Below are 21,738 nucleotides of genomic sequence, written 5' to 3' on the forward strand. Positions count from 1 at the left end.
CGGCTTAATTATTTTCAGCTTTTCTCTTCCACCTGCCTGTCTGCAGAGACACCAAAGGTTCTCCCTTCCTCTCCCTCCCCACCCCCATTTCTTTTAGGATTTTTTTTTCCCTTTTCCGTTCAATATCTACATATATATATGTAAGTGTGTATGTATATATATATGTAGAGGCAAGAGTGGAGGGAGCGGAGGGGAAGAGAGCTCTGCCATCCTTTTGGACTTCACGCGCTGCCCAATGTTGGGCTGGTTACCCCTGGATATGTTGCTGGTTTCCATTTGGAATTTGACAAAGGGAAGAAGGATATAAAACCTGGGGAGCTCTGCAAGGTAAGGGGCTCCAGGCCACCCTTCCTTCTTCCTCGGAGGGGAGGGAGAGTGGGGGACACGACTTCTCCAGGCTGCGCTTTGCCTCGAGTGCGGGGGGGGGGGGGGGGTGTCTCTCTCTCCATCCCCAGGGGAGGCAGGGATGGGAGCAGCGGTGGGCACCCGCTCCTCTGCTTTTGCCCCTGGAAATAGCACCCGGAGGATGTTTTCGTCCCCTCCGCTCTGCAATTTGGACTGATAGAGCATAATCGCTCCCTGCCATGGGAAGTTTTAACTTTTGTGCATGCGGGTCCTGTGGGCAAACATCAAGCAGCGGTGGAAAATATTGATGTCTGCAGGATGCAGAGGGGGAAATGCATTCATGTCCTGGGGAAAGGAGCTGAGGACTGGGTTGTTCCTGAGGGAGAAGGCAGCCAGGCGAGGGAAGGGGAGCAGGGGATCGCGACAGGAGAGCTGCAGAGCCAGCCGGGGCTGAACTGCCAAGTGCTGCGAAGCCGCGGTGCCTTCACGGGCAGCCCTAGGGTCTGGGACTCCTCAGCCTGCAATGTTGGCAAACAAAGTCTCAGAGGGATAGGCAGCTGCCTGCCCCGGGCATGAATCTGCCCCCATCCCAGCTCCTTGCCTTCCTCCTTTTCCTTGGAGAGTTTTTTTGGGGGGTCCTTGCTTGCTTTGCCACTCGTGTGGCACCTTCCCAGGGCTGGAGGCAATGCTGGGGAGGCAATGAGCTCCTAATGTCTCCCTCCCACCTTGATGCCATTTATCAGCACTTTGCTTCACATCGTAGGAGAAAATTAGCCTTTAGCCTATGTAGAGATCAGGCTACGGCAGAGACACACATACACACGCACTGCTCCTGGAGCTGGGCTCCTGGGGGATGCTGGCACCCAGGCATGGCTTAGCCTTTCCTGGGGGGGGTGGAGAGAGAAGGAGTCTCCATCAGGGATGCGTAATTACAAAGCATCTTGTTCTGAATCACCCTGTGTGGGAATGAATCGCAAAATTTGTCTCTCCCTCTTCCCCCACCGCCCCCTTCCCTTTCACGGCCTGACATTCGCTGATGGAGGGTGGCTGTTGATGCATCTTCAGACTTTTGCAGAGAGGTATTTCAGCCATGGCTCTGCCAAGGCTGGAAGGAAAAGCGGGGTGGAGGGGAGCAGGTAGGGGTTTCGAAGGGACTTTTCAGCCTGGTTGTGCCCCGGTCCTGGCTGAGAGAAGGCATCAGTCCCTGGCAATCGAAGGCAGGGGTTGCAGATCAACTCTGCAAGGTACCTTCGGTTGTGACTCATGCTCATGTCCCCTGATCCTGCCCTGGCCAAGGAAACAACCCATGTGAATCACTTGCACAGAGAGGAGGTGGTGGGGAGGGGAGTATCAAGGCAAGGTCAAAGGGATGGAGGGCAAAAAGACCCCCACCTCCATCCCTGACCACCCCATCCCTTTGGAGCTGGGTATTTCCAGGGCTCAGGCTCAATCCAGCTCCAGCACTGGGTCTGGCAAGCGCCAGGGCCAGCTGACAGCTGATGGCTGAGGGAGGAGGAGGAGGGGAAGGGGGGGGGGGGGGAGGAAGAGCGAAGCTACTTTGACAGATGCCAAAACCTGCCTGCGCGGCAGAGCGAAAATCTCAGCGCCTCGAAAGTCAGTGCTCCCTGGGAGGGTGCCAGGGGTTGGTCAGGGTGCAGGGTGCACCTCCCCGGCCCCTTTACCTGTTGATGAGCTATAGGTTTATTCTCACCTGGCCATGCAAAGCCTAAGGAAAGCCAGGAGGGACGAGCCCCGGGCACTCCGCGGAGTTGACTGGCGACCTCCGCTGCGTAGCAGGGAGGACTGTGTATTAATGATGATGACTCTGCTTTGGCTGGTGCTGAAATATCTGTATTATCTATTATCAGCTGGGAGACGAGGCTGGAGGCTTCGCAGAGCTGGGATCTCATCCAAAGCCCGGGCTGCTAAAGGAAACAAACAACTCTCCGTGCATATTAAGTGGGTCCCTAATTAATTAATGACTCATTAACCTGGGTCCTGCAGTCATTACTGTGCCCAAGACCTTGCTGAGGAAGAGGAGGGAGGTCGCAGGGCAGAGCAGGGGAGGTTTTTACCCTCGGAGGGTGCTGAGGAATTGCACCAGCTCTCAGCCAAGCCGCACTGCCAGGGGACAGGGTGGCCACGGGGGCTGAGCCAGGCAGCGGCCGGGGAACAGGCAGGCAGGACATCCTGCCTGGTGGGTCTCAGCTGAAGCAAAGGGGCATGGAGAGTGCAGGGGTGCTGGGGGAAGGAACCAGGGGACCCCATGCTCCGCTCCGCATGTTGTAGTGGGGTCAGGGTGTAGCATCCCTTCTGCTGTGGAGGGTGGAGGGGAAGGCCAGGCAGAAACAGGGCAGAGGTAGGGCAGGAGCAGGGCTCCTGAGCCTTTCCATAGCGCTTGGGATAGCGTTGCAGAGCCCTGAGTGAAGGGATAGGGGTTTGAAGCCCCCAGAATTGACCAGCAAAAGTGGGCAGGCTCAGGGAAGGACTGGCTGCAAAGTGGGGTGGTTTTCCATTAATGAAGGATCTGCACCCCTATTCCCCTTACATGCGGGAAACTGAGGCAGGGGAGGTGTGCCAGACTCCATAACCGGGCTGGGAAGTGTGTGTGTGTGGAGACTCCTGAACCCCAGTCACATTCCCAAGGAGCAGCCAAAGGCAGCCTCTGGGGTGGGGGGGAGCACCCCCCCATCCCACTGCTCTGCCGCCCCAGGGAGAGCTGCACTGCCCTCCGCCCCGCTGCCACTCGGAGGTGGTCTGAGACACACACAGAGCCCTTCCTTCCCTTGCAGCACCCCCTGCCCACCCCTTACACAGCCCCCTTTTGCAAGAACCCCAAACTTAACGACACCCCCCACAAACACACACACTCTCTCCTTCCATCCCATAGCATCGGGGCCATCCCCGGGGAGGGAGAGGCTGGGAAAGGGTGAGGAGGAATCTCAACTTAGCGTCAGGGTGTGTGTGTCCCCCCCCCCAATCTCCCCAGTCCTGGCCGCTTTTGGTAGCCGGGGGGCGACCGGGGCTTGCGGCGAGCGGCGGGGAGGTGGCGCTCGCAGCCCGGCTATCGCTGCCCGCCGCCCCCGGAGCGCCCGGCTGCTCGGCACAGCCCGGCAGAGCGGTGCCCCCCCTTATATCTCCACCCCCCCCTCCGCAAAAAAAACAACCCACCCTGCACGGCTGGGGCTCGCAATAAGGGCTACCTCGCACCCCGCGCACCCCAAACACGCAGCCCCACGGGGTTTATTCCCCACTCTGCGAGCATCACCTTCCCATGGGCTTTTTGCCCCCCCCCCCCCCCATGTTTTTTTACCATACTCCCCCGCGTGTTTTATCTGCCCCACTTCTCCCCGATCTCAGCATCCTTGTGAAAGCAAGAGGCTGCCTGGGCTGCCACAGGCTCTCCCTGGGAGTGCAAGCGGTATGTGCAGCTCTGCTCGCCCCCATGCACAGGAGCGGGGAGGGGGGGGCAGCCCCCAGCCCCAAGCGCTTGCTTCAGGGGCTGCGTACGAGCCCTTGCTCCCTACAAGTGGTGAAGGGGATACCCAAACGCTCAGCTCCTGGGAGTCAGCCCAGAGTATCGTCCAGCAGGGATCGTGCCCCATCATTGCTCCTGGAGAGGAAGATGATGGAGGGGCTTCCCCTGGTGCCTGTGTGGCTGCAGATGGCTTTTCTTTCCCCTCTTTTTTTGGGAGGGAGAGGGGGAAGCAGTATGATCATAGATCCAAATTCACCTTCTCCCGTAGCTCAAGTGTAGGAAATCCCCTGTCATCGATACCTGTTGCAGGGTATCAGCTTGGCTCATTAATTAGCTCCAGGAAACCTGAGCTGGTAAACAAATGAGTCAAAGCTTTTCCCTGGGCCTGATCCTGGGCTTGCGGCACACTGATTGCCACCTTTCTAGGATAGGTGCAAAGGGAGAGGAGTATTTTCTTCAAGATGGATGACAGGCTGTCTCTGTAACTAGCTCGCCTCCTCCCCTTGGAGAAAATTCACATCCCCGAGCGACCCTTCAAAGGGAAGGGAGCTGGCACCTGGCCTGGACGTTTGCAGAAGACTGTTCTTTCTCAGTGTCGCAGCACATATAGGAACAGCTCGATGTGGCTGCAGACAAAACGCAGGGGTCCCCGGTGCATGCCAGCGCTCGCCATGCACAGGATGCTCCCGTGTTCTTCTCATGGCTCCTTCCCCAGATTTCCTGGGCTCTCCGCTTGCCTGGGGTTTGCAGAAAGTGCTGGGATGAAAGAGGGCAGAAGGGGGAGGCTTGTGCTTGGGTGAAACCAGACTAAAGCATAGGTAACCTGCTGGTGGGCATTGATGCCCATCCATATGTTTGGGTGGGGTGGGGATTTGGGGCTCTGAAGCACAGCAATAAAGGTGGTGGGGCACAGTTCTCTCAGCCAAGGTGGGGATAGGGATCTCCTTCTTTGTATCTCAGTTGCTTTGAACCACGTCTCTGCCAGGGAAAACGGTATTTCAGTGTCCCATCTGCACTGGAGAGGCAGGAGTCCCCATTGACTTGAGATGCACTCTTTTTCTTTAGGTTCATGTGGGGCCCCCTCAGGTCCCAAATCCACAGGGGACCAGCCCTCTAAGTCCCAAATCACCATGACAGGGAGCTGTGGCAACCTTTGTTTCTCCAGGTCAGGGCCACCACAGACGTCATCCTGGTGTTTAGCGTCCTCCAGCTTCCCAATACAGGAGGTCCCATCTGCCTTGTAACCTTCCTTAATGCTCCTGCTGCCCAAAAGGCAATTCTTCCACAGCACCACACCATCCCCAACCCAATACTGGTGGCATTTTATTAGAACATAAGGAACCACCAACTGGAAGCCAAACTTCTCTCTTGGAGAGCAATCTGGCAGGCCAGCCCATGTGGAGAACGTACATCCCTTTCTCTTACATGCACGCTGTGTGATAGTTGGCTCTTTAATATGGTTTGCAGTATGGTGAAGCTACAAAACACAACAGCACACGTTAAAAAAAAAAAGGAAAATGAGCAGTAAATGAAGTCCCTTCAGAACGTCCATTCGTCGTCACATCTTGGGCTTAGAAATTCCTCGCGGTGCCTCTTGGAGCAACGGTTTTGTATTAGTCTGATTATGCTGAGATAATCTGTCATGTTGCTCCAGGAAGCTCTCAGGGAAGGAAAAAAAAAAAAAAGGAAAAGAAAGATAATATTTTAAATCAGAGGGCTGCTAGATTGGTGACTCTGTCTTGCAAAGACACACATCACTGCCCCCTTTATGAAAATTTAAATTAGTTACCTCTGTCAGAGAAAATGAGAGAAGATTTGCTGATTTTAATTTGTTGGAGCAAATCACCCCCTGCCAATGTTATCAAAATTAAACTAGGGATGGTTTCCTACTTTCCTTCTCCTATTCCCTCTGCATATTTTCTGAAATATCCCTTCATAAAACATTGATCAAGGAGTGACCAGCTGATGATAAATGAGCTATTGTGACTGCAAGCTCTGTTGTGTTTGGTGTCATGCCTTATCCCTGGGACAAGGGGGATCGGAGAAAGCAAATCATATCTGGAGGAAGAATGAATAGAGACCTTGTAAGGAAATCTAGACTTTCTACTAGTTTGGAATATTTTGGGGTAAAAATTGAAACAGATGGCTGTAATCTTATGTGGTACACTCGATGTTAGCCTAAGTGCATGTATGAAGTACATGAAGTATGAAAAATCCTCCCTCCAGTGAGCATCATAGCTTTTAGGGAGGTGTTTTACTCCAGGTAGAGCTGCTGCTTCCTGACTTGATTTGGTCTGAGAGAAGGACGGAGGAATCCTGCATATATTTGGGACACCATTTTGTGCATGCCATATGCATGCACCAGTATATATTATTGCCAACTCTTTTTCTGAACATCTAGTTTTGGTCAGCGGCAGGCCTTGTGATACCTCATCCTATGGTTTCAGCACTCCCACCTGCACGCTCACCTTGTCTCCTGCCTGTTATCAGGCTGGCTTTGCTAGATGGAGATGTTTTCTCAGTTTTAGAGCTCAGCTGGCGTATAACAAAGTCCTTGCTGTTTGCAAAATGGCTTTTTTCTTTCCTCCCTCTGCCAGATATTAGGACTATCCCATTCCTGGCAGACCTACTTATTCCATATTCATTGAGAGTTAGCATAGCTCTCTCTCTAAATGCTTTCAGGATAGGGGTCATCACGATTTCCATGCTAGACTAGATCTGGAGCTGAAAAACTTTGTCTCTGTCCCATCTGTGCTGCTGTCTTCTTGTGGACCTCTCAGCTGATCATTTAAGTCTACAGCTCCGCAAGCCGCTGAAAGTTTGGTCTACCCAACACAAAACCTCATGGCTTGATTTTAAAAGATGCTGTAGTGCAATCCTCACTAAGGGCCAAGGGCATTGTAGGGCTGATCTCACCCTGTGCCAAACCATGTGTCTCGGGCCAGGGGTTCAGGTCACAGTTAATTTTAGACATTGGTCTTTCTGCACTTCAGTGTTTTCATCTGTAAAATGGAGATGCCTGGCTTCCTCCTTCCGAATGGGGCTCTGTGCCAGCTGTTCAAATGGACTTGGTCAAACAACAATTCCTTTGGGGTTCTGAGATGAAAGGTACCAGCCAAGCACAGGGCATGAATTATTCTTCTTGTGTTTTGACTGTGAATGCTTGTCCACCCTTAAACGTTCCTCCTGAGTCATGTTTTCTTGTCCTTTCTCAATCCTTATTTTCTTGATGCCTTTCTACAGCTGAGGGTCTGGAAGTATGCAAGTCTCCTGTACCCACCTTGGGTTCCCCCTGGATTAAACACATGCTTTTTCAGGAGACCTTGTATAATACTTCGTCCTGCAAAATGGTCCTTTGTATAGTCCAGCCCACTTTGATATGCAGGTAGATTAAGATTGGGGTAGGAGTCTCGTTTATACTCTGTGTTGTTTAGCAGCAATCTAACAATGGCTATCTTCTCGAAACAAATATCTGCTGGTTCCTGCAAATGAAAGTCGATACACCTTCAGAAGGAAATTTGTCCCGATGGGGTCTTTTGTATTGAAAGCCCTGTTGGTAGATTTATTCATTGTGCAGGTTCATTCCCTTAACAAGTCAGTTATTCATTGGCCATTGCTTGAGGGTGTGTGGAATTTATGGTCATAGTCCTGTAATCAGATATTTTGTTATAGAGGCCTTTGCCACTGTGGAAGGTTTGAATAAATCAGTATGCAGCGAAAATTGATCCTCTCACAATCTATTTCTGGACTCAGCTCCCGCTTTAAGAGTATTTTCCCCCTTCTTGAGCCATGCTACTAAAGCCTTTGCACGTTTCTGCTCTGATCAGCTCTACCAAAGCTATGCGTTAGTGCATGTGCACAGACATATGCAGACACTTATGCATGTTTTCTGAACATGATTTTTGTCCTGAGCATGCTTGAGATACAAGCTGTTGCCATTTCCCAGACAAAAAAAAAGAGTTTTTCTCTATTACCTGACTTAAGCATCTGGAAGTTGGAAAGGACTGCTTGAAAAGGCTTTAATCAAATACCAGTGAAGAAAGGGAAATCTGATTTTGAGTAGCTGCACTGATGCCTTAAGTACTAAAGAGCTTGGCCTGCTAATCTTCACTTCTCAGATGTTGTTCGACAATGTGATCAGCCCTATTGAGCTGAAACAAGGGTTAATTGCTAACAAAAAGCTCCTCACCTTCATGCGTACAAAGAAAGGGTCAAGGGTGAGCACCCTGCTTTTTGGAGCTTAGTGCAAGCTCGCCATATGCACGCAATCGTAAGGGACTTTGGTTCTTGCATATGTCCCAAGAATATCTCTTTGTGGAAGTAAAATTACAGCAGAGCCTATGATTTTTATGGCAGAAATCAGGGATAGGAGGAGAGAAAAATCTTTGTAACCTAGCAGCCTGTACAGCTGCTGTCTTTTATGTCGTTGGTGATGTTAAATGCATAAATGGCAGGGAACCTCTCCCCTGTGAGCAGGGCTGAACTGTCTTGGCACTTACTTACACTTGGGAGGGAGCTTGGCAGTGATATGGTTAGTCAATGGTCTGACATGCTGCCCACCTTGCAAGCGTTCCCCAGGGCAGAGCAGCTTTCTTGAGAAACTTATGGCTCTAGGGATGGGTTTAGGTTTAGGAAGAGTGCGTGACAAAGGGCATTTAGTGCCTGGTCTGCTCTGGTGAGAGCAGCCATTTACAGCCACTAGCACTTGCAGGTTCAGCCATGAGGGCAAGTGAAGGACTAAGTAAATAGTGAATGTACATTTGCTGTGTATTCTGAATGCCTGAAAAAATAACATGAACAATGTTAAATATTGTCTGTCCTGTGTGACTTGCTGGCTCCTGCCAGCTTGAGGTTTTTAGATATGTTAATAGAGATAGCAATGCTGTGGGGACTTCCAGATTCTCCAGATGGAGACGATTCTGCTACCAGCAGGAGAGATGGTGACAGTCAGAAGTGCAGCAAAGCTGGGAGGGCAAGGGGGAAGCCAGGAGAGATCCCAGCAAAATGCCAGTTAGCTGGGGGATCCAGTTAAGTAGGATGCACGGAAATATCAGGAAGGCATCCTTTGCTGTGAGAGTTATCACGCTTGTAGATGTACCCAAGGCATCCCTCAGGAACTGGACAACTGCCTGTCTGTGGGCAGTGACTGAAGGCATGGAAATGCCACTGGAAGGGGAGGTTTTGATAGCAAGCCCCCAGATGGGTAATCTCAGTCCAGAGCCTGGCCCTCTACCAAGACTGAGGAAGATGGCAGCTGGGTTGGATGATGTTATTTCCAGAGGTCCCTTCCAACCTCGAGCATCTGTGATTCTGTGAAGATGGGACATGAGTGCTGCAGTCTTTAATGCACATAGCTGGACATAGCTGCCCTCAGGAGCTGCTCTTTGGCCTGTATGTAGTGAGCAGAAGGCCTGCAGGGTATTTAAAGGTGTCCTGGGAAAAGCACTTAAGGCTGTCTTGCAGGACAAACTCCAGGGTGGGACTGTATGACACCACCCTTTGGGCTTGGTATCTCAGAAGGGAGGAAATCTGATGGGGAATGAGGTCTGTAGCCAGAAATCTAAGGGTGCTGAGGTGTTTTGAGTGGGAGTAAAACCTTTCGTTACTGTGTAAAACAGCCTTAATAGCCCTCGAGAAGCAGAGACTGTCCTTGCCCTCTACTGGGACAAAGCCCTGGACTGCTGTCCTGTTGACCTGATCCCACTTTTCTAGACAAGGACCTTCTTAGTCAGTCCATACCCCTTCATCTCTCTGGAGCCTTACACTGATTTTTTTTTGCCTGGGCTGTGGCCAGTGGCAATGCTACATCATCTTTGATCAGAAATGTGAACACACATTGCCCTAAGATGTGATACTTAGCTTGTTTTACTTCCCCCACTGAAGCAAGTAATTGCCTTGTTGTGAATAGCCTCCTCTGTTGTCCTGGGAAAAGCTGAGCATTCAGGCTTGCTCTGGAGCTGAGAAGACATCTCTGGGATGTGGAAAGAGGGGATCCTCCACCACAAGCTGTGATAGCTCCTTCTTCCTGGTTCTGTGGGGCTGATAGCTGGTGGGTCCCTCCCTTGCTTGGTCTGGCTTTTGACTTCTGATTAATAGAAAAGGTCTTCACAAAAGCACTTCTAAGACCATCCTAGAGTGCCCGTGAGGATAGCACCTGAGTACTAACAGGATCAGGTACGATGTGGGAGGTAGTGCTGGGGATGAGGAAGATGGCTGGTAAAGCTGGCTGTGATTCTTATCAGCTCCCAGCATGTGCAAGGACTATTTCTTGAGTTGGAGCTTGACTTAAAAGGTTCAGGGAACTGAAACATCTTTCGCTTTCCTTTCTTGAATAGATCTCAAATGTGTTTATAGAGGAGCTCACCACAACGGTTTCCATTTCGAGTGGTGAGGGGAATGTGGGACAAAGCAGTGATTTTTCTCACCTCCATTCCCTTGCCCCAAAGGGTGGTTGGATTTAAATAGGACATGAATCTTCCCAGTCCTGGAGCTGGGTCACCAGACTCTGCTTGTGTGCAAGTGACAGTGCTGGGGAACGATAGGAAAGCTGGTGCTAAATACAACTACCATGCACAACTAAGTATGTCGGACGCTCCACACCAGACATGGCTGCCTTTCCCGTGGACTGAAAAGTCTTCCTGTAACTTCCTGTACTCGTAAACGCTGTTATGAAGCGCAAGGCGTACAGCATGCCGTAGTGATGTGGTTATTAAAACCGCAGCCTCCCACCTCAAATTACAACCTAAATGCTGTGTTTGTTTCCCACTTAATGCTGGCCCTCTGAGGTTTTCTTTTAGCGCTAAGCCCTTTTGAAGTTGCTGTTGATTACAGAGCAGACAGCATAATCTCCCTGTGGAAGTTATTTGTAGCTGGGGAGGAGGGGGGGGGGGGGGAGAAATCAATCACCCTAGTGCAAATGCCAGAAATGGGGTGGAGAATTAATGATGCTGCTCAGCCATACTTTCCATTCAGTGGCCCATCCTGCCACTCAGAAGTCCTTCTCTGAAAGTGTCGGTCTGATTGCTACAACTCCTTAGACAGTCAGAGAAGGAGTAATTGGAAGGGGGGTTCAGCTGTGCAAATTGGCTTCTAGTCTGGAAGGTGACTTCGGTGGTGTAATTGTTCTGTCCAACTGCCAAGCCCTCATCAAATACTGGCAGCTGGGGCTCTGCCTATACCCTTATTTTCTCTGTTCTTGTGGCAACTAGCCTGGCTGTTTCCTGGGCCATCAACAGGGAGAATCATTTAAAGTCATTGTGCTTTATTCCTTCCCGAATTATTGGCCAATACTGTCTGCTGTCTCTGAGCTTTTCTTGATGAGCGCTTTTAGGCTCACATCACTTATCACTGTGAGTTGTACAGCATTGAATATGAGTATGGCCAATGTAGAGCTCCTGAGCACAGAGGCAGCTGGTTGGTCTATGGCTTGAATTAAGTGGAAAGTGAACCATTGGCAGGGATGAGGTCAACATCAGGTGGTCTTGGGATCTTGCTTCATCTCCAGCTTACCCCTATCCCTCTGTGAAGCTCCTGGAGAGCTGTTGCCATGTCTTGACTATGAATTTCTTTCCACCCTTTCCTCGGTACTCTCAGTCTCAGGAAAATTTGGATTGGGAGTCCATGAGGTTCAAGAAGTTGGTCCTCTTTGCTACAACGTGGTCCAACTCTTAGTTGGTGCCTCCTGGTATTACTGTGGTAGAAACAGTGAGGGTGGGAGAGCTCTAGGCTGACAAAAAGCTGGTATGCAAATAGCTGAATTTTCTCTGTGAAAATCCAACTGCATTTTCAAAGCTTCAAATTATTTGTTTTTCTTTCTTTCTTTGGAGACAAGGACTCTTGCTGGTGAGTCTTGTCTTCCACATGTTCTTGATTTGATCCATTGCAGGTCCTGGATGGCTGCAGTATTTGGGTTTTGCCAAACATTAGACGTAAATAACTTTGAAATGGTAACAGCACAAAACCTTTGCACGGGTGTGATAGGCAGGCAGAACTGGGAAGTGGAGGACAAGTGGGAAGCCACAGGACTAAGTTCTCTCTATCTCCCCACCTGCAGCTTAGCCTTGATAATATGGTCTATTAGTAATAGTCCCTGGCCTATGCTGTCCCCTGGATAGTGCTTGGCATTGCCTTGATAACGATTACATAGCAAGGATGGCCGCCAGACAGTTCTTGAGCCCAAGCTCTGTCCCTGTGCAGTTCACCAGTATAGTTGCAGACAAAAATGCCACTATCAAGCCAAATAATAATAAATAATAGGAGAAAAAGAAAGACCAAAATGAGAAGGGAGCCATTGGCATCAGTGTCCAGGCTTACAGGGAGGTGGTACTCACAAACCACATCTCAGGAGAACACTTTGCATATAGCCTGGGACGTGCCAAAGAGTAACGTAGCTGGGCAGTGTGGATTTGCGTTCGGTGGCTTGGCCTATAACTAGTCGAGGTCAATGTGTTGCACAGTAAGCGTGGCATCTCAGACGAGTCTCCAGCATAACATTGGCCCATCTGGACTGCTCTCCTGAATCCACTCTTGCTCTTTGATGGAGGCTCGTGGCTCACAGGGCAACACCAGTCCAGTGCACACATAGAAGAGACAGACAGACCTGGCAGCACTTTTTTGTCCAAGTTTCAGTGACTTTCAATAGCTGGGAAGGATCTTGGCTCCTCCTTTGCACCGCTTCTCAGTAGTAATGAGGAAACACACCACTGACTTCCCTGAGCATCTGTTTCATCTGTGGCATGGAGGAAGTGATTTTCTTCACTGCTGTACTGATTGGAAGTCGAACAGCCTTCAATCCTGTGTTGATTATGTTCCTTGGAGCATTGAGTCTCCTGCAGGCTCTGAGAGCCTATATGCATGAATGCCAACCTGTAACCCAGCAGAGTCTTCGAAACCATATTTTCTTGTGAGACAAAGCCTGATAATTTCTGGCCATTCAAAAGCATTCAGGAACATCCTAAATTGTGTCCTCTGGGCTGGATTCCAATGTCAAGTCTTTTGTATTTCAGACTCTCCTGTATGATTACAGGAGCAGGGGGATGGAGTCACTACATGAGTAATCAAGGACCTGCCACCCCCCTTTTCTCCGCCACTATGGCATTTTGCTGAACCCCAGGGTACTTTCTAATCCTCTCCCGCTCTTGCGCTCTAGTTAGGGCCCAGTAAACTAAACAGGGGTAGGACACAGATCCAAAAACTGCCCTGCATTTGTGCAGACAGTTTAATTTTTAGAACACACCCTGATATGTTTTCAGCTGTGCTCAGGCAGCACTCTCCCATCCCAAGCCTGGCCACAGTTTGGAGGACAGCCTGGCCAGGGACTGTTCCCAGCAGGGACATGGGTCACCCTCTTCTGGCAGGGAAAGGGCTGAAATCCCCAGCCGTACAGTTGCCCTGTGTTAATTGTAAACCAAGCAGCAGCACTTGGGCTGAGCTGTGTGGAGATGCCTGTCTGGGGGCTCCTCTCTGTACTATAACATCGTACGGCAACAATCAGCCACTTTTACAGCTCCATAGATCACTGGATAAAAAACACATTTAATTCTATGGTAAGGTCACTTTTTAGTTAAAAGGGACAGAATGGATTTAATTTATAAGCCTCTCCAACTTTATGGCTTGCATTTAGAGTTATATCTATTACGTAGTGCCAAACACGTATTATAAAAATTGATTCCCCCTTTCTCCTCCCTAGATTTGCTGTGTCAGGCGGATTCTGATTACCCTCCTGTTTGCTTCAAGCCAACAGATAGACTGAGGTAGATCTAAACGTTGGGGATGACATCCATGACTGCAAAGTGCAAGTTTATAGGGAATGAAGCTGGCCCAGATCTATTCCTGGGTGGGTGGGAATTAACATGATTTCTACCAACCTACCACAATACAGGATAGGAAGACAAGGCTGCGGTCTGCAGGGGAAAGTGCAAGTCAAAGTGATTGCAAGGTGCAAGGTGTCAACAGGTTAACTGATGTTACTGGCTTTGTGTGGGTCCTTTCATGGTAATGTGATGTAGACACAGCCTTTAAATTCAACAGCAAATTTCGGGCAAGAGAAATAAAGTCCAGAGGAGGTTAGGGAGAAGAATAATTTATTTTTTTTTCTTCCAGGAAAGCTTTTAACTTTTCTAAGAGTCTTAACAGCGGTGAGAATGAGGGTTGGAGAGAGACCACTGAAGGGAATAGAGGGAATGGGGTGATAGCAAGAGGAAGCAGACCGAATTTATCACCTGATCATCGCTCCCAGCATCTCAGTAGCTGGTGCTGTAGTCACACCTTGGCCTTATTTGATTTAAGTGGTCTCTTTGCAGAACAATGAACATCAGAGAGGGGGAGACAAAGAAAGTCAGCACTTGCAAGGCCAGAAGGAATCATTATAAACTTGTGTTTAAGCTCCTGTGGACAGGGACGGTAGGTTCATCCCACAATGACTGCACGGATGCTGTGACTTGTGGTACGAGTCAAGTGAACCTGTTAGAGAGATGCTGTGCCTTGATTTAGAGGCTTCCAAGCAGTGATGAATGGAGCATGTTATATAAATGAGGGACGCTTGAGACAGGGCTCTGAAAGGAATAGGGAGCCTGGATCCTCCTTGGAACATCTCTATATCATAGTCCACTTGCCAGGAGGGCAGTGAAGGGGGGATCTGCCTCCCTCTCTTGCAGCCGTGTTTCTTGAGCAATTGTTTTCTATCTCTGTGATTAAGTTGTGCTCATAAAATTCATAACAAACACTCTGGACAAGCTGTTAGCTGCCCTTTAAAGTAGAGAGGGGAGAAGTGAACAGCATTTGCCTATATACAGTCCTGGCCATGCTTGACTGAGTGACTGCAGTAAAACTAAAGCTATAAATAATACACACGTGCCTGTGTCCACTACGGTAATCTCCTGAGAAGATGTCATTTGCTTCAGGACTTCAGTGAAATATCCATATTTCCAGCTTCCATTTATATTAATTAGAGGGCTTTTATTGTTGAGGGGTTTTTGGTTTTTTTTTTTATGCTTTAGTGCAATGAGAACAAGGTAGTACAGGACACCCAGTCTAAAACAGCAATGTGAACAAGGTGTTAAGGGACACTTGGACCAAAATAGCAGGCAGTGGTGAGGAACAAGCACAGTGTCAGCCAGGGGTGAGGATGGACTGCACGTTCCTTGAGCGGGGTCACGCTGTGGCAGTGGCAGCTGTTCCTCCCGTGGGCTGGAGGCACTCTTCTCTGAAAGCTGTGTCCAGGCTGGGTTTAACTGTGAATTGCACAATCTTGTTTGAGTGTCGCAGGGGCCTGAATGGAGAGACCTGTGGCCTGTGCTGTTCACCTTTTCTCACCTAGTTATGAAACATGGCCAAAATAAAAAAATTGGAAATTGTGAAACTGGATCCCTTCAAATCTTGAGTTGCTTAGAAATCTTTTTTTTTTTTTAAATCTGGAATTTGAACTGTGGTCAGCCTCTCCAGCTTGTTTCAGCAATGACAGCTGGGAATTTTTTTTTTTAATTGCTACTTGTACTTATTTTTAAATGTTATCAGTCTTTTATAACTGCATAACTTGAGGGATTCTGATTTCACAGAATAATACCAGGTATTACGAGAGCTGCCACAAAGGTGTCAGAATCTGAGGACAGAGGTATGTCTGAAAGGACCAGGAGATTACCAAACAGTAATAAGGACAGAATACAGTCTCCATGGGGAGTGAAGTATTTGCCTCTGCATCTTTTCTTTCAGTCTCCAAGGAGCTCTGTCTCTCTAACAGCAGCATCTTAGAAACTGAAAGGAGCAGTTCACGGGGAATGAAGGTCTCTCTGGCACTGTAGTCACATTTATCAGCATCCTGGCTGGAAAGGGCACGTCCTTTAGGTTCATTGTGCATGTGGAGATCGAGAATCTTATTTTTGGAAGCCTAAATTTAAATTTGCCTGAAATTAGACAACTGAAATGCACCAACAGGAACTTTGAACTTGAAGGTGAGATTTAAACATGGGATAGAGGCTGAGTCACACCTATGTGGAGAAAGATCAAAGAACCTTGCCCCTCTGCTGCAAATATGCATGTGGTACCCATATTGGAGAGGGTAATGACTGCAAGAGGCATGTGAAGGTGTGATTGAGGGAAAGAGGCATCATGGGATAATATAGACAGGAGAGGATTAAGGGTCACTGTATTCAGAGTGACTATTTCTCTGGATTCAGGTTTGCTCATGTGCAGAGATTTCTGCCATGTTAAAAGGGGGCAGGAGACGGTTCAGCAAGCTTCCTTCATCTCTCCCAGCTACCTTCACCTTGACATCAAGAAGAAAGTAAGGCAGGAAGGAAGGAAGTGCATGAAGAAGAGGTTTCTGCCCCCAGTAGCGTGGTGCTCAACAACCCCTAGAAGTTTACCAGGAGTCTGAGGATCAGAGAAGGAGGAGGAGGACTCCAAGATAGCTCAGTAAGGATAGAGTAGGGCTGCTGGGCTTGGACCCACTGGTTTGAATGTGACCTGGCTTGTTAACATCATGCTATATCTTATCAGGATGAGGTTGCTCTCTGGAACTTGCCCTGGACCCCTAAAATATCTGTATCCTTGAGGATAAGGCATTAGAGATGGAGGACCTTGAAGTAAAAATGAGTACACAAGTGGAAGCAGTCTCTCCTGCCTGCAGAAAGTAGTTGTCACATGAGTCCTTGAGCTATTGGGGCTTTAGTGTAAGGTTAGATCAGAAAACTTTCACCTTGTTGCTGATGACTCGCCAAACGCCTGAGAGAAAACAGCAAGGAAGCATCTCAAGGGATACAGAAATACATTGATGCAAAGGCCCCCTGTTGATGGACGCTATAGAGGTGTGAAGATGTTTCCATCGCTCTGCATTAAATACAGATGGACAGAACTAGAAGGCCACTTCCTGAAGCCAGCTGCCTTCCTAATGAACTCCAGCTCAACGGTAGCAAGATCGCCTTGTTACTCATACATGACTGACTGTCCAGGACAATAATTTTTCTGGTGGCTAGGAACCTCAACCAAATCCTTTTTGCCAAATCAAGCCTGTTTATTCTCATGGCATCACTGCCTTTTAATTTGAAGAGTCTTTCTTCTCCTGGTGCTTCCTTCTCAGCATTTAAGTATAGCATTTTAATATTCCATTCACCTTCCTTTTGTAAGGACAAATATTCCAGTATCTTCTGGTAAGTCTTATGTTCTCGTAGTCATTTTAGTGATCTTTCTCTGCAACTCTGTCTCACTGTGAATTCATCTTTCTTGAACCTGAGCACAAAAAATGGGTACAATATTTAGCTATGGCTGAAGATAGTGTCTTCCCTATATTTGGAAATCTGGAAATATCTCTAGATTGACATGTTGCCTTTTTCACAGCTGTGTTGTTTGTTTGTACCCAACCTGTATCTTCATCTTCTGCTTTTTTTCTGCTGTGTAGGAGTCACTTTACTCTTACAGCTTTTATCTTAGGAATGTCCCCATTATCTAAATGTGACAGTATTACTCTTGTGTTACACCTGGGGAAACTGAGGAAGAGGGAAAAAATGACTTGGCCTTCACGAGGGAGGTTATAAGCCTTGCCAAAAACATTGTTAAGGAGAGAGGCTCTTCAGGCTTCAACACCAGGCTGCTGTGAGCATCAAGGCTTTGTCCTGCCGTGACTGCCCTCCGAAGCTGATGAAGTCTAGGTTCAAATGCCTCCCCATGGGCAGAGGCTGCCTCTACTAGGCGGGCATTATTATAAGAAGACTGGTTGTTTTTCCTGCTCCTCAGCCTACATCCCCCCCTCCCTTCTTTGCTGGGCAGGGGATGAATGGGAAGAGAGAGGCTCTGAGTGGACTCTGTTCTCCAACGCCAGTCGCTGCTGAATTTCAAATAACTCCCCAAACAAAACCCAAACAAGCAGGCTCTTGTGTTCCTCTATCTCCTCTCTCTTTGGCCTTAGTCACCAGGCTTGGCAGCACCGCTGCTCTTCTGTGGCTCGTCACATGCAAGGCAGGGAGGATGGGCTGCTTTTTCATTCTTCTTTTCCCTCAGGGGTCTGAAACAACAGAGCCCTTTGCCTTGTTTGCTTTGTTGGGGCAGGAGGGAGCGGGGCTAGAGGAAGGAGGAGGATGGTGTAAACCCCCCCTTGTCAGGGTTTTTGGTCAGCAGCAAGGTGAACGTTGGTATCTTCAGAAGAGCAACTGCCACAGCCCATCCTTGTCCCCTGCCTCCCTTGTGCTGGTGGTGTCTGGTCTCCTCCTTACAGAGGGCAATGGGAAGGTGCTGGCTGCTCAGAGATGGAGGGAGAAGAAATGGTGCTGTCCAATGCCTGAGGACAGAGGCTCCCTCCTGTCCCAGGGTGATTTGCCAGCTGGCAGGGGTGTGCCAGCTGCAGAAATCAGTCAATGCAACTGGCTCAGCTTTTGTCTTAAACGCAGGTAGCGGTGAAAGGGAACAGCGGGACAAACCCGTCTGGGAGCCGTGGTTTGGCTAGGGTGCTCATCTTGAGATGTCTGGGGTGGACACCATTCTCCTGGCAGTGTTGTGCACAGTGGAGTGGGGAGAACAGGAGAGGGGAGGACAAAAGCACAGCTCCTCTGATCACCTCTGCATTGCTGTTCTCTGAAGCAGTCTGGGGCATGGCAGTCACGGAGAGAAGGCCAGGCCAATTCATGTCATCTGAGCAGAAGGTTTTTTAGGAGTCTTGAGACCCCTAAACTCACTCTACTTGTGATCCAAGACAGGACTTGAACTCCTTCAACCTGCAGGGAGAGGGGTCTCTCCAGACAGCATGATGGGGTCAAAGCTATTGCAGACTGGGGCAGCTCCTTATGACCTATCGATTTTCAGCAAGCCAAGCCTGACAGCCTGGGACAGTGTAGTCTGTTTTCTGCCCCCCAAAAAGAACGGATTTAGCACCATTTCTTTATCTTGTGTCTCAGACCAGAAAAGCCCTCTGTGCAAAACTCACTCAAGATGCGCTGTGAGTATTTGGCAGCATATTGCGGTGTTGTTCACTCTGCTGTGCTCAGGCACAGGTCTCAATTCAGCCCAGCTTTCACTGGATGAGAGGGGCAGCCCATCCTGGCAGCCCGCTTGGCGTGCGCTGACTTTAAACAGCAGGACATGACCCCTTGCTTGTGATAAGGGATATTAACTCCTGACCTAAATAGGGCAAAAGAGACCCGAAGTTTATGGAAAGCCTGTTCCACTGGTCTGCGTAAAAACCAGTTGGCTTCTGCCTGCGATCTATTGACCAGAAAGAGAAAATCGTTAATAGCCATAGATTGTCTATGTGGAAGAGCTTAAGTGATAGCCGGTGCCTTTGCAAACTCACTGGATGGGTCAGGAGAAAGGAAGCTGACTCTGTCCTGTGGATAAATAGGAGTCTTCCTTCTGCAAGGCTCATCACTACTGCTTTTTTTATGGGAAAAACGGCATCCAAGATACTGTTGTTGTTGCTAGTCACCACTGCTGAATGGCTCATGGGGCTGTCAGAAAATAGACAAGTAAGGTGTAATTATGGGGTTTGTGCTAAACCCAGGTTTCTGGGCTAAGCACGGGAATCCTTGGGTGAGATTCAATGGCTTCATTCTGCCTGAGGACAAACTACATGAACATAAATGTCTCTTCTGGCACTATATATATATGTGTGTGTGTATATATATATATATGTGTGTGTGTGTATATATATATATATAAAAAAAAAAATTAAAAACCCCCAAATGCCAGATGTTTTATGAAGAATGACCTAGACTTAGTACCATCCCAGTGTTTCCCTCAAGCTGAAGAAATGGTCCTGAAAAACTCCTTGAGAATGGTGCTTCGTACCAGTTGATTTTTGCATCTGTTGCTATGTATCCAACACTGATTTGCTGGGCTGAGCTGGTGCCTCTGACTGTGCGATGCTCCACTGCTTTTGAGAGGGTTTGGCTTTTTCCAGTTATACTCAATACTCTGATTTTGAGAGGGAGCTCCTATTAATATATCTTCTTATATATTCCTACATATGATCTTTATAGCTAACTATATACATGAAATAGGGAACAACTCCAACTGGGAGTGGTATGTAAGGAGTCTTTTACTGCTAGGCAACCACTTCAAATCCAAGGCTGCAAACTGTTACTCAGTCTATGACAGCTCTCTTAACCCCCGAGCTCTTCTGCTGAAGCTGGGAAACAAAAGGCATTTTGAAATGAAGGTGAATCTAACTTGTTCCAGAGACAAAGTTCAAATCTTTTCAACATGGATGCTCTCCAAGCTGATTGGGGAAAAATAACAGATAAGGGTAGTCAGAATTACTATAATAATAATAATAATAATAATAATAATAATAATAATAATAATAATAATAATAACAACAACAACAACAACAATAATAACAACAATAATAACAACAACAACAATAATAATGATTAAAAAAACCCAGTTAGGTTAGTCTCTTTCTTTCTTTCTTTCTCCTAAGTCCATGGGGAAAAGATTTTGAATTTCTGTGAACAAATTTGTTCGTTCATAACAGCTTATCTCAGAACCAATTTTTAGCCAGTGATTTTTGCCAAACTCTCTTTGGCTGTTATATATTCATGATCCCTTCAGTTGAATTCTATATTAAATTATATTTGATAAAATACAGATCATGAATCATGGTCATTTCACCCATAGAGTGGTTTAAGTAAATCCATATATAACATGTACAGGCAGTTTTCCAAGCTTTTTTTTAAAAATGAGATAAGTTGGATAACCAACTTCCAATATACTAACCAACCAATATACTAACACTTCCAGATACAGATGTTGGGATTTCTGAAGTCCTATTTCAGCCTTGGGTGCATGTGTGTGTGTGTCTTTCTCCACCTATGTGCTATAAACATATACATACATTTAATGCTGTTCCTTTTGTGACGGGCTGATCAGAACAGAAAGATGACAACTGCTGAAGAGTTGATAACAAATAAGGTATTTTTTTCACAGTGTGCCAGGCCCAATGGTCCTGGAGAAGCTCTCTATGGAGAACTAAATCTTTAACTGCTGTCTTTGAGGGTTTTGCTCCTCCATCATGACCTCCTGAGCTGCTGAGAGGTTGAGATCCCTCACCCTCTCTCCAAGTCCTTGTTACCAGAGGGAGGCAAATGGACGCCTTGTGAAATGAAATAGTTGACCTACAGCTCTTTTGAAGATGAACATTTTTCCAATTGTTTCACTAATCATCAAAGTATTAATGAGTAATCAACAATATAAGCTACCAGCAGCAAAGAAGGAAAGCAAGAGACAGTATATTACTCTTACAGCTGCAAATTTGTTGCCTGCTCATCCTCCTACCCCCAACCCAGGCTCACCAGATTTATGAAATCTGGAGATTCTTCATCTGTAGGAAGAGATTGATAAGAAAAATATCAGATGGTGGTCAGAGGCGAATGGCTGGGATAATAAGGAATTTGGAAGATTTACAGAACATATTGTTGAAGGCTTCATGAGAATCAATCTGAAAATGGGATATGAAATAAACTTCTTGGATTTAAAAAAAAAAAAACAGGTGTGGCAAGGCACAAGCTGCAGAGCTGCTGGAATGGCAACAGCATTTGCCATGCAAATCACTGCACTTTTGATTTACCCTGTAAGTGGAAAAGGAGATTCTCTTTCACTACAGTGACTTTTCTGTTACCTAAAGCTCAAAGATTAAAAACTAGATGCTTTTATCCTAAATAGCCTTGCTGCTATCCTAAACAGCCTTACTGCTAAAGCTGAATGTGTGAAGATTAAAAGCACTGCTTAAAGGTTACTTATGTTACTAATTACTATTTGTCATTAATGGCCAATCAGAGTGTGAAGAATGACTTTGTATCTTTTCCTCCCATGACATGTACTAGTGAGTCCCACTGGCTTCTTACTCTTATGAAGGATTTTCCTTCTCTCCGTCTTCTATCCGTTAGAACTACCCTTCTAACTTCCTGGAGTATCAGCCAGAGAGGTTGAAG

At 47.7% G+C, this 21,738-nt stretch overlaps 1 protein-coding gene across 1 annotated transcript in view; it reads left to right on the top strand.

Moving 5' to 3' along the window:
• Nucleotides 1-297: 297 nt before the first annotated feature.
• Nucleotides 298-21,738, top strand: part of LOC142406535 (adhesion G protein-coupled receptor B1-like) — a 144,513-nt gene continuing 123,072 nt past the window's right edge. The window contains exon 1 of the mRNA XM_075495483.1: nucleotides 298-327. The gene's annotated coding sequence lies outside the window, so the exon portion shown is untranslated. The remainder of the gene's footprint in view (nucleotides 328-21,738) is intronic.

The sequence above is a fragment of the Mycteria americana genome, chromosome 2, assembly GCF_035582795.1.
Source record: "Mycteria americana isolate JAX WOST 10 ecotype Jacksonville Zoo and Gardens chromosome 2, USCA_MyAme_1.0, whole genome shotgun sequence".
Lineage (NCBI taxonomy): Eukaryota > Metazoa > Chordata > Aves > Ciconiiformes > Ciconiidae > Mycteria > Mycteria americana.